The 13811-nt window shown below is 37.2% G+C and overlaps 1 protein-coding gene across 26 annotated transcripts in view; it reads left to right on the forward strand.

Moving 5' to 3' along the window:
* CARF (calcium responsive transcription factor) overlaps positions 1-13811 on the forward strand; it is a 100474-nt gene that overhangs the window by 2498 nt on the left and 84165 nt on the right. For all 26 annotated transcript variants that reach the window (XR_011428382.1, XR_011428361.1, XR_011428360.1 and 23 more), the window contains one exon: positions 1375-1539. The gene's annotated coding sequence lies outside the window, so the exon portion shown is untranslated. The remainder of the gene's footprint in view (positions 1-1374; positions 1540-13811) is intronic.

The following is a 13811-nucleotide window of genomic DNA, read 5'->3' on the forward strand; positions in this document are numbered from 1 at the left end:
AAAGAGACATTGTGAACACTAGTGTTAAATTTTTTTCACTGAAAAGTTAAAATGAGTTATTGTTTATGTATATTTACATACATTTAAAAATTTGATGTTGATTTAACATACTACAACTTTCAAAACCCATCTTTAAAAAAATAAATTATTTTATAAATTATTTGTGAACTAGGAGTCTTGATTTAATTTTTGACATCACTTATTCATAGTAATTTTGTATACATCATAAAATGAACATTATGTCATTTACCTACCCTGAAAGAGGAGAGAAATTGTATTTTCTAAAGTACTTCTGAGCAATATTTTTTAATGTAGTTAATAAGATCTGACACTGATATTGAGTAAATTTCAAGATCCTTTAAATCTTGAGACAGTAACCAAGCTACGTAGAATTAAGAGAAACTCTGACTAAACTTCAAGGGGCTTCATCCTTGAGTTATCCTGTCTGGTGATTTATTCTCGGACCACTGGTTTTAACGCATACATTTTACTACACAAAAGCCTGTAGGAGAAACTCAACAAAATGATCAGATGTTAAGACAATATTTTAGAAATTGCAGCTGAGAATTACCTCTCAAATTTTGAACACACAGAAATGCTGTTCAACAAAATCAAAACAGCAATAGACCACGTATGATCCGCAGAGATGTGGGTCACTACAGCCCGAGCAGTCTCCTCCCTCTGCCGTGCATTCATTATGTATCAACAATAAACAGCCCTTTCCTCTATAAATAAAAACAGCAAATTTTTAATTTAACACTTTCTTCCTAATCTTTGCTTTTAATATAAGGTAACATCCACTTTTTTAATGTGATATGAAACGTTCTAGAAAGCAAAATTAATGCGTTAGTGTATGTTCTGAAGTCCAATCATGATTAACTGTCTAGACTACATATTTAATACTTTCTTCTTTTTTTCAGCTCTCTTTCTCCAATCCCAATTCTACTTGCCTAAGAAATAAGCTTGTCAAATCAAGGCTGGGATTTTACAGGCAGTGGGATGTGGGGAGGGGGGCCTTTGTGTTCAAGCTTCCGTGACTCCGAAAGATGCCCTATTTGTAAATATTTTTCTTATGGAGAAAAATGTAATTTCCTGTAGAGGTCTTTGTGTCAGTAGTAGTTATAGAATGTGAGAGTTAAAACCTTAGTCCAACTACCTAACTTTAGATAAGGAAACAAACACAGAGAGGTTAAGTCACCTGCCCCAGGACACAAGCAGTTATCTGTAAAGTCAGTCCTAGGCTTTAGTTCTCTTTAACTGAGTCAATTGATGGTTCTGTTATACCAGGCTGGTGATGGCTATTTTATAATAAAACTAGTTTTCTTTATGTGTAGGAAAGTAAAATGTATATGAATACCTGCCTTCTCATTACAGAAAAAATGCTGCTATGAAGATATAATTATAGCTTTCACATAAATGAAGTTACAACTATCATGATTTAGTGCCCCAAAAGGAAGAACTTCAGTGAACAAGAGAGGGCATTTTGTGGGTAGTAGAATGCTCCAGGCCTGGAATTTAAACTTGAGCTACTGCCTGAAGGTAATAGTCTTATTTTTAACTAATTGAAGGTTATAGCTCTATAAAAATCAACTGTTGCCTATTACATATTAATGAAAAAGTCAAATTGTACTTTGTTTATAGGTACTTTGTTCTGTTTGTGGTTACCAGTTGGAAAAGAACATTTTATACCTAGCTACTTAATATTAATATCTTCATTCTTAAAAACTTTACTTTCACATAGTTAATTGAAAGTTAGGGATAATATTTACAGCACATACTAACATTGAGGTTAGATGGGAAAATCGGCTATTTTGAATCACCCTGCAATTGTCAAGCTTGAAGAAAGTAATGCAGATTGATAGAAGAATTAGGGGAGGAAGGAGTAATACTTTTCACTGTATTCAAATTATTTTTCAAAAAGGATGTCTGTAACTTAAGAATGTACTTTATTTGTTTGCTTGAGGAAGATTGTTCTGAGCTAACATCTGTGCCAATCTTCCTCCATTTTATGTGGGATGCTACCACAGCATGGCTTGATGAGCTGTGCTAGGTCCACACCTGGGATGTGATGTGAACCCACGAACCCTGGGCCACCAGAGTGGAACGTGCAAAGTTAAGCACTATGCCACTGGGCCACCCCCTTAAAAATGTACTTTTAATCTCCACTTCAACAATGGGTTAGGTCAATAGATATTGAAACCCACTTTTGCATATAGAAACTACTTAAAGTAGTATTTCATCAGTGTAATCACAATAACACCAACCCTGGTGGTCTAGTGGTTAGGATTCTGTGCGCTCATCCCCACCACCCGGGACCATTTCCTGGTCAGGGAACCACACCATCTGTCTGTTGGTTGTCATACTGTTGCTGTGCTGCTGAAAGCTCTGCCACCAGTATTTCAAATGCCAGGAGGGTCACCCACAGTGGACAGGTTTCAGTGAAGCTTCCAGACTAGACAGACTAGGAAGAAGGACCTGGCTACTCACTTCTGAAAAACTTGGCCGTGAAAACCTGTGAATAGCATTGTCTGATACAGCGCCGGAAGGTGAGAGGATGGCGCAAAAAGGCTGGGCGGGGTTCGGCTGTGCTGTCCACATGGTCACTAGGAGTCAGAGTCGACACAATGGCACTAACAACAATCACAAAGGCTTGTTTCAGATGTCCTGTGGTGCATATTGAAGGGAAAATTTTGAGTTTTGTGTTCTCAGAAGACAATAGAGAAAAGAAGTTGTCTTTCTTCCATTGGCCAGATCCCAGTCTGGGCAAAGTTCTGAAGTAAGAGGTTTGCCTTGGCAAGCTTCTCTGTGAGCATCCTCCCCACGCCTTCCCTAGGGCGGTCACCCTGCCCTGCGTCTTCACGGCAGCACCTAGCTCAGGCCTGCCGAATCCCTTTTAAGTTTAAGTGCTTTGAGTTCAAATGCACTTGCTTTCTCACCTCCAAATTAAGCTTTTCAGGGTAGGTGTTTTTAACTCATCTTAAAAGAGGAAAGATATCCTGATAGAAATTTACACAAATTTCTTAATGACTGATAGTCTCTCCAGAGTTTTTCGCTTTTTGAGAGAAAATGCTGGTTAACTCCAATGAAAATTTATTTCATTGGTGAAATTTCAGATAGGGTAAGAGAAAGTAAACAAAATGAAAAAGATGTAGGCCAGTGGGGACAATTTGTAACAGGATCAGGGCACCTATTGGGAAACTAGGCGTGAGTTTTTAGGGTTCTTTCCCCTAAGCTAGTTGCACTTTTCCCTCTCTTTCCCGAGCTGCGCTCCTGACTCTCTTTACAGAAGGTCTTCGCAGTGGACGCCATGCCTGTGTGGTTAGAGCTCTGGCCTCTTCATCGGGTTAGAGAGCTGTAGGTTGCTTGCAGGGGGGGCTTGTGTGTCATAGGGACTGCCTGTAATTAAATTTCAACCAGGACAAGTTGAGAACAAATGCACAAAGAACTTTTTTTAGCATCTCTTATCTGTTAACCTATCCTCTCCCTCAAAAAAAGATTTAAAGCTGTGACTAATGAAGGAAGGAGGGAGCTGTCTGTTACCTTGAAAGCGGTCCTATTGTGATAATAAAGAGTGGGCTTTGGAATCAATAAATGTAGGTTTGAATCCTTGCTCAGCCGCTTAGTATTTCTGTAATCTTGGGAAAGTTATTTAATTGCCTGATTCTTATTTCCTTATATGTAACTTGGAGAAAGCAGCTGAATCACAGGTTTGTTGAAAGGATTAAATAAAATGATGTATGTAAAACAGCTTTAGCATAGTGCGTTACTATGCTAAGTGCTCAATAAATGATAACCTTATACCCTTGAACAGTGGGCCTCAGTTTCCTTTTCTGTAAAATGGTGATAATAGGTCCTACACCACGTAACAGTAGAGTGTTTGTTAATGATTCTAGCTAATAATTGTCTATAAACATTAAATTATTTTTTGGCTATCACAATTAAATGCATAATCTTTATTCTATCATAATAATACTTACATTAAAAAATTAAAGAGCTCTCAAAAATATTTTTAAATCTTAATGTCAATATCTTTAAACAGTGAATATTTCAATATACTTAAAAAAATTAGGAGCCGGCCAAGTAGTGTAGTGGTTAAGTTTGTGTTCTCCACTTTGGTGGCCTGGGGTTTGGGGGTTCAGATCCTAGGTGTGAACCCACACACTACTTGTCAAGCACTGCTGTGGCAGTGTCCCACATACAAAAAATAGGGGAAGATTGGCACAGAGGTTAGCTCAGGGACAATCTTCCTCAAGCAAAAAAAAAAAAAAAAAAAGTCAGGATAATCTACTGTTAGAAACATAAAATCTTAGAACTAGCTGGGATCTTTGATATCACCCATACCAACTCCTCATTTTAAAGAACTAGAAATTGAAGTTCAGAGAAATTAGCAATTTGAATTTTTCATTAAATCTAGACTGACCCCATGTTCTTTCTCTATTACATTTATGTGTTTTGTGAATTTTTCTTTTTTTGAGGAAGATTACCCCTGAGCTAACATCTGCCGCCAATCCTCTTCTTTTTGCTGAGGAAGACTGGCCCTGAGCTAACATCCATGCCCATCTTCCTCTACTTTATATGTGGGACGCCTACCACAGCATGGCTTGTCAAGCGGTGCATAGGTCCACACCTGGGATCCGGCTGGCAAACCCTGGGCCATCGAAGCGGAAGGTGTGAACTTAACCACTGCACCACCGGACTGGCCCCAAAGATGTGTGAATTTTTAAACTAAACAATAGTAATGTTGAAATAGAGTCTATTAGTCATCTAAAACTGAAAAACTTTTTGTAATTTTTTTCAGACAGTATAGAAAAGTATATTTAGAAGCTTCATACTAAGTCCAGATAAGTTTTGATTACATTGATGAAAGTTTTGATTACATTGATGAGATGACTGTTAACAAATTTTTGCCCTTAAGAAGCTAAGAGTTTATTTAGTCTGGGTAGGTGAAATTTTAATCTTAGTTTGCACAATTAAAGATTGAAAAGTAATTTACTGAGCACTGACCTTGTACTAGGAATTGCACCAAGCCCTTTGCATACATTACTTTGTTTAATCTTTGTAACAACCCAAAGAGGTGAATACAATGGTATTGCCAATTTGCAGATGAGAAAACTAAGTCTCAGAGTCATTAGCTAATTTGACAAGTAAGTATAAAGTTGAAATTCAAACCTATACCCTATCACTACAGAACACTCTCTTCAACTATTTTATACAATTTTACTGACAAAACCTTCTCATTTTTATTTTAAAAGTTAGTGAAAAAATAATATATTTTCTTTTGCAACCTAACTCCAACATTGTCCAGAGTGTGATAACTTAACCAAAACTTCCAGGGTAATTTTGGAGTTCATATACTGTGATTTGTTGTTGGCTTTGGTTTACAGTCTCTCTGATTGCTTTTTTTTTTTTTAACTGAAAGACTTTCTTTAGAACAGTTTTAGATTTAGAGAAAAATCGAGCAGCTAATACAAAGATTTCCATGTTCCTCCCCCTCGTCTCCCACCCTCCCCCCAGCACACTGTTTTCCGTTACAGTTATGCGTTGCTTTACTGCAGGGATCTCTACTGAGAAACGCGTCCTTAGGTGATTTTGTGGTTGTGCGAACATCATAGAGTGTACTGAAAGGGAACAAAATTTTCTACCCCAAAATGTGTCTCTTTAACGTAGGGATTATTTTAGGCTGATTCTTTTTAAGAAATGAAAGATTCGTAAAAATCTGGTTTTTTTTTTCGTTACCTCCACCTTAACTGCCCAAAAGAATTCAGGTAAAAAAAACATGTCTCAGGAAGCAGGCTACCACCTTAGCGTAACATGAACTAGGTGGTAGATAGGGAGGAACCTAGAAAAATCTGTTTCTTGGGCTCCCCTCTGTGTTCTTCTGTTTCTGTGTGGCCAAACACCTGTTTTCCAAACATTTTCTCCTTTTCACCTACCTGTGAATTGTGTTCTTTCCCTTTGAAGTCCACTCTCCTCACCCCCAACACTTTCTTTTATCTTTGGCTGAGGATGGCATTTAAGGTGAGGGCTCCAGCCATTTTGGTCAGTCACTTGGTTTTCCTCTGTTTCTCCCATGTGTACATGTTATTAAACTTTTGTTTGTTTTTCTCCTGTTAATCTGTCTCATGACAGTTTAATTCTTAGACCAGCCAGGAGTATAGAGGAAAATTTCTTCCTCCCATACAGCACTTACACAAACCTAGGTGGTATAGCCTACTCTACAGCTTGGCTCTATGGTACTAATCTTATGGGACCACTGTCATATATATGGTCTGTTGTTGACCAAAACGTTTTTACGTGGCACATGACTATATTAGCGTCTTGCATTAGTGTGGTACATTTCTTAAAATTAATGAACCACTGTTGATACATTATTATGAACAAAAGTCCTTAGTTTTCGTTAAGGTTCACTCTTTGTGTTGGACAGTTTTATGGATTTTGCCAAATGCGTAAAGTCATGTATCCACCATTACAGTATCATAAAGAATTGTTTCATCACCATAAAAATCATAGGCTTACGATAAAATCCAGCAATTGTACTACTAGGTATTTACCCAAATGAGCTGAAAATTTATGTCCAACAAAAATCTACACATGGATAGTCATAGCACCTTTATTCACAATTGCCAAAACTTGGAAGCAACCACGATGTCCTTCAATAGGTGAATGTATAGACACTCTGTGGTATATCCATACAATGAATTATTATTATTCAGTGATAGAAAGAAATAGGCTATCAAGCCACAGAAAGACATGGAGAAACATTAAATGCACACTGACAAATGAAAGAAGACAGTTTGAAAAGGCTATATACTGTATGATTCCAAATATATGGCGTTCTTGAAAAGGCAAAACTATAGACATAGTAACAAGATCAGTAGTTGTCAGAGGTTGGGGATGGTGTTGGAGGGTGGAAGGGTGTTAGGGAGGGATAAATAGATGACGTAACAGGAGATTTTTATGGTGATGGAACAATTCTTTATGATACTATAATTGGTGTAATTTTGATTTGCATTTCCCTGATGATTAATGATGTTGAGCATCTTATCATGTATCTGTTGGCCATCTGTATATCATCTTTGGAAACATATCTATTCAGATCTTCTGCCCATTTTTAAATCAGATTGTTTGGATTTTTTGCTGTTGACTTGTATGAATTCTTTATTTATTTTAGATATTAATCCCTTATCAGATATATGATTTGCAAATATTTTTTTCCATTCAGTAGGTTGCCTTTTTGCTTCATTGATGGTTTCCTTTGCTGTGCAGAAGCTTTTTAGTTTGATGTAGTCCCACTTGGGACTTTTTTGCTTTTGTTGCTTTTGCTTTTGGTATCAGATTGTAAAAATCATCACCAAGACCTATGTCAAGGAGTTTACCACCTATGTTTTCTTCTAGGAGTTCTGTGATTTCAGGTCTTATGTTCAAGCCTTTAATCCATTTTAAGTTATTTTTGTGTACAGTATAAGATAGTGGTTGAGTTTCATTCTTTTACATATGGCTGTCCAGGTTTCCTAACACCATTTATTGAAAGACTGTTCTTTCCCATTGTATATTCTTGGCTCATTTGTCATAAATTAATTGACCATATATGCCTGGATTGATTTCTGGACTCTATTCTGTTTCATTGATCTGTGTGTCTGTTTTTATACCAATACCATTAAGTTGTAATTTCTATAGCCTTGTAATATAATTTGATATCAGGGAGCATGATACCTCTAGCTTTCTTCTTCTTTCTCAAGATTTCTTTGGCTATTTGGGGTCTTTTGTGGTTCTATATAAATTTTGGGATTATTCTAGTTCTGTGAAAAGTGTCGTTGGAATTTTGATAGGGATTGCATTGAATTTGTTCATTGCTTTGGGTAGTAAGGACATTTTAACAATATTGATTCTCCCAATCCATGAGCATTGAAAATTTTCCCATTTATTTGTATCTTCACTTTCTTTCATTAATGTCTTGTAGTTTTCACTATACAAGTCTTTCACCTCCTTGGTTAAATTTATTCCTAGGTATTTTATTCTTTTTGATACAATTGTAAATAGGATTGGTTTTTAAATTTCCCTTTCTCATAGTTCATTATTAGTGTATAGAAATAACAAATTATGTATTGATTTTGTATCTTGCAACTTTACTGAATTTGTTTATTAATTCTAACAGTTTTTTAATTTCTCCCATCTAGGTTTTGTAGTTTTCAGTGCATAGATCTTCCATATCTTTGTCAAGTTTATCTCTAGAATTTTCATTTTTTTAATGCCATTGTGCTATTTTAGGCAGCTGGTATCATACTTTGTTCATATAAAATTCTAGTCTAAACTTACTGTTCATATTGGCTGTACTTAAAGTTGGTGGCATCTGAGATAGAACATTTTTTATTATACATTGCTGGATTTTGTTTGCTGAGGTTTTATTTAGGATGCTAGCATTTATATGTTTATGATTATTTTAAAATAGATTTTTTTTATTGGACTGAAAACTTTATCTTTTCTAGAGAATAGCCTCGCAGTGAGACATTTCTCTTGATGCCAAGGAGCTCCCAACTGCTTTCAAAGGCAACCTCAAAGCCTATCATTTCCTTTTCTTTTCTTTTTTTTTTACTTAGGTCATAATAGTTTATAACTGTGTAATTTCAGTTGTACATTATTATTTGTCCGTCACCATTTAAATGTGCCCCTTTACCCCTTATGCCCACTCCCCAACTTCCCCTGTGGTAACCACTAATCTGTTCTCTTTGTCCCTGTGTTAGTTTATCTTCCACATATGAGTGAAATCATAAGGTGTTAGTCTTTCTCTGTGGGGCTTGTTTTGCTTAATGTAACACTCTCTAAGTCCCTCTATGTTGTTGCAAATGGGACAATTTTGTCTTTTTGTGGCTGAGTAGTATTCCATTGTATATGTATATACATATATATATATATATACACCACATCTTCTTTATCCATTCTTCTGTTGATGGGCACATGGATCGCTTCCATGTCTTGGTTATTGTGAATAATGCTGCAATGAACATAGGGGTGTGTTAGTCTCTTTGAATTGTTGATTTCAAGTTCTTTGGATAAATACCCAGTAATGTGATAGCTGGGTCATATGGTATTTGTATTTTTAATTTTCTGAGAAATCTCTATACTGTTTTCCATAGTGGCTGCAGGAGTTTGCATTCCCACTAGCTGTGGATGAGGGTTCCCTTTGCTCCACACCCTCTCCAACATTTCTTTTTTGTCTTCGTGATTATAGCCATTCTAACAGGTGTAAGATGATGTCTCAGTGTAGTTTTGATTGGCATTTCCCTGCTCATTATTGATGTGGAACATCTTTTCACGTGCCTGTTGGCCATCTGTGTATCTTCTTTGGGAAAATGTCTGTTCATATCTTCTGCCCATTTTTTGATTGTTTGTTTTTTTGTTGTTGAGTTGTGTGACTTCTTTATATATTTTGGGGATTAACCCTTTTTTGGATATATGATTTGCAAATATTTTCTCCCAGTTAGTGGGTTGTCTTTTCATTTTGTTCAGGTTTCCTTTGCCTTGCAGAAGCTCTTTAGTCTGATGAAGTCCCACTTGTCTATTTCTTCATTTGTTTCCCTCGTCCAAGTAGACATAGTGTTTGAAAAGAACCTTCTAAGATTGATGTCAAAGAGTGTACTGCCTGTTTTTCTTCTAGGAGTTTTGTGGTTTCAGGTCTTACCTTCAAGTTGCTAATCCATTTTGAGTTAATTTTAGTGTATGGCAAAAGATATTGGTCTACTTTCATTCTTTTGCATGTGGCTGTCCAGTTTTCCCAGCACCATTTATTGAAGAGCCTTTCCTTTCTCCACTGTATATTCGTAGCTCATTTGTGGGTGACTAGGTGTCCATAGATGTATGGTTTTATATCTTTGCTTTCAGATCTCCTGCATTGATCTGTGTGTCTGTTTTTCTGCTAGTACCATGCTGTTTTATTACTATAGCTTTGTAGTATATTTTGAAGTCAGAGATTGTGATGCCTCCAGCTTTGTTCTTTTTTCTGAGGGTTGCTTTAGCTATTCAGGGTCCTTTGTTGCCCCAAATGAATTTTATGATTCTTTGTTCTATTTCCTCAAGCAGTGTCATTGGGATTGTGACTGGGATTGCATTGAATCTGTAGATTGCTTTAGGTAGTATGGACAATTTTTTCTTTTTTAAAGATTGGCCCTGAGCTAACATCTTTTGCCAATGTTTTTTTTTTTTTCCTTCTTCTTCTCCCCAAAGCCCCCCCAGTACATAGTTGTATATTCTAGTTGTAGGTCCTTCTAGTTGTGGCGTGTGGGATGCTGCCTCAGCATGGCCTGATGAGCAGTGCCATGTCCGCTCCCAGGATCTGAACCAGCAAAACCCTGGGCCACCGAAGCAGAGCACATGAACTGAACCACTTGACCACGGGGCCGGCCCCAGTATGGACATTTTAACTGTGTTTATTCTTCTGATACATGTGCATGGAATATCTTTCCATTTCTTTCTTTCTTTTTTTATTTTTTGAGGAAGATTAGCCCTGAGCTAACATCTGCTGCCAATCTTCCTTTTTTTGCTGAGGAAGGCTGGCCCTGAGTTTACATCCGTGCCCATCTTCCTCCACTTTATATGTGGGATGCCTACCACAGCATGGCTTGCCAAGCAGTGCCCTGTCCACACCCAGGATCCAAACCAGCAAACCCTGGGCCGCTGAAGCGGAACGTGCAAACTTAACCATTGCGCCACCAGGCTGGCCCCCTCCATTTCTTTATGTCATCATTGATTTCTTTCAATAATGTCTTATTGTTTTCATTGTATAGGGCTTTCACTTCCTTGGGTAAATTTTTTCCTAGATATTTTGTTCTTTTTGTTGCGATTGTAAATGAGATTATAGTCTTCAGTTCTCTTTCTGTTAGTTCATTATTAGAGTATAGAAATGCAACTGATTTTTATAAGTTGATTTTGTACCCTGCAACTTTACTGTAATTGTTGATTATTTGTAATAGTTTTCTGATAGATTCTGTAGGGTTTTCTACATATAAAATCATGTCGTCTGCAAATAGCGAGAATTTTGCTTCTTCATTGCCAATTTGGATACCTTTTATTCCTGTCTCTTGCCTAATTACTCTGGCCAAAACCTTTAGTACTGTGTTGAATAAGAATGATGAGAGTGGGCACCCTTGTTTTGTTCCTATCCTCAGAGGGATGGCTTTCAGTTTTCATTGAGTCAGAGCCATTCAGAGCCATTGAGTAGTTGGCTATGGGTTTGTCATATATGGCCTTTATTATGTTGAGATGCTTTCCTTCTATACCCATTTTATTGAGAGCTTTTTTATCATAAATGGATGTTCGATCCTGTCAAATGCTTTCTCTGCGTCTATGGAGATGATCATGTGGTTTTTATTCCTCATTTTGTTAATGTGGTGTATCACATTGATTTGTGGATGTTGAACCATCCCTGCGTCCCTGGTATAGATCCCACTTGATCATAGTGTATGATCTTTTTAATGTATTGTTGTATTCAGTTTGCCAGAATTTTGTTGTGGATCGTTGTATCTATGTTCATCAGCGATATTGGCCTGTAATTTGCCTTCTTTGTGTTGTCCTTGTCTGGCTTTTGGAGCAGAGTGATGTTGGCTTTGTAAAATGTGTTGGGAAGTGCTCCATCTTCTTCAACTTTTTGGAATAGTTTTAGAAGGATAGGTATTAAATCTTCTTTGAATGTTTGGTAGAATTCTCCAGAGAAGCCATCTGGTCCAAGATGTTTGTTTTTGGGAGGTTTTTGATTACTGTTTCAATCTCTTTACTTGTGATTGATCTATTCAGATTCTCTATTTCTTCTTGCTTCAGTTTTGGGAGTTTGTATGAATCATTTCTTCCAGATTATCTAATTTGTTGGTATATAGTTTTTCATGGTATTCTCTTATAACCCTTTGTATTTCTGTGGTGTCCTTTCTAATGTCTCCTGTTCCATTTCTAATTTTATTTATTTGAACCTTCTCTCTTTTTTTCTAGTAAGTCTGGCTAATGGTTTGTCAATTTTGTTTATCTTTTCGAAGAACTGGCTCTTAGTTTCACTGGTCCTTTCTACTGTTTTTTTGTTGTTGTTGTTTCAATTTCATGTGTTTCTGTTCTAATTTTTATTATTTCCCTCCTTCTGATGACTTTGGGCTTTGTTTGTTCTTCTTTTCCTAGTTCTATTAGGTGTAGTTTAAGAGTGCTTATTTGAGATTTTTCTTGTTTGTTAAGGTTGGCCTGTATTGTTATGAATTTTATTTTTAGGAGTGCTTTTGCTGCATGCCATATGAGTTGGTATGGTGTATTTTCATTTTCATTTATCTCCAGATATTTTTTTATTTTTCCTTTAATTTCTTCAATGATCCATTTGTTGTTCTGTAGCATGTTGTTTCGTCTCTACATATTTGTCACTTTCCCACCTTTTTTCTTGTGGTTGATTTCTAGTTCATAGCATTATGGTTGGAAAAGATGGTTGGTATGATTTCAGTCTTCTTAAATTTGTTGAGGCTTGCTTTGTTTCCCAACATATGGTCTGTATTTGTGAATGTTCCATGCACACTTGAGAAGAATGTATATTCTGCTGTTTTTGGATAGAGTGTTCCATATATATCTATTAAGCCCATCTGGTTTAGTTTTTCACTTAATTCCACTATTTCCTTGTTGACTTTCTATGTGGATGATCCATCCATTGATGTAACTGGGGTGTTAAGGTTGCTTTGTCTTCTCCATGTGGAGTTTTTACATGGGCTGTGAGGGAACTTGGAGAGCAAAGGCGTTCCTGTGGAGGACTGCCCCTTTCCCCTCTCCCCTGAGGGCCACGCGCAGTCCAGCACCCTAGGTAGCTGCAGTTGTAGAGGGAGAGAGATTCCCATACCTCCTTCCACTGCTTTCTGGAGGGTCCAGCACCCCCACCTTCAGATGTACAGCTGTCTGGGTCTCTCAGATGTCTGTTGTCTTGCGTGCATGCCCTCTGTTGCTTTACAAATGTCCTTTTCATTGTATCTTAGGGGAGAGACTCTAACGAAAGAGCTCACTCCTCCATGATGCTGACTTCACTCCTAAAATAGATTTTATTTCTATTCAGATATGGTAAGGCCAACAAATCAGGAGATGATTGCCATTGAAAAAATAGCTTTTTACTCACAGTTCCCAAGAAGAGGCATGCATGCCACACAGAGCCACACAAGAGGAAACTGAGGTAAGTAGTAGGCACAGAGAGAGAGAGAGCACCTCAAATCCTGGATATCATAACATCATGTAATTAATTTCATCCATAATATCATTCACAGACCTAAAGACACACCAAAAATTCCTTAGTATCATCAACTATATAATGCATGTTCACATTTTCCTGATTGTCACACACACATAACATACTCACACACGTACATCTGTTTTTTCTTTTTGGTACCATTTTACTTTTTTAAAAACGTTGAGGTGAGGGCTGGCTGAGTGCTGTAGTGGTTAATTTCATGCACTCCGCTTTGGTGGCCCAGGGTTTGCAGGTTTGAACCCTGGGCATGGACCTAGACACCACTCATCAAGCCATGCTGTGGCGCCATCCCACATACAAAATATGGGAAGATTGGCACAGATGTTAGTTCAGCACCACACAAAAAATTGACATGAAATTCATGTAACTTAAAATTAACTGTTTTTATTACTTTTTTTGCTTGAGAAGATTTGCCTTGAGCTAACATCCGTTGTCAATCTTCTTCTTTTGTTTTGCTTGAGGAAGATTCGCCTTGAGCTAACATCTGTGCCAGTCTTCCTCCACTTTGTATGTGAGTCGTCACCATGGTTCAGCTGCTGACAAGCGGTGCAGGTCCGGG

The sequence above is a fragment of the Equus caballus genome, chromosome 18 (assembly GCF_041296265.1).
Source record: "Equus caballus isolate H_3958 breed thoroughbred chromosome 18, TB-T2T, whole genome shotgun sequence".
In the NCBI taxonomy this organism is placed as follows: Eukaryota; Metazoa; Chordata; class Mammalia; order Perissodactyla; family Equidae; genus Equus; species Equus caballus.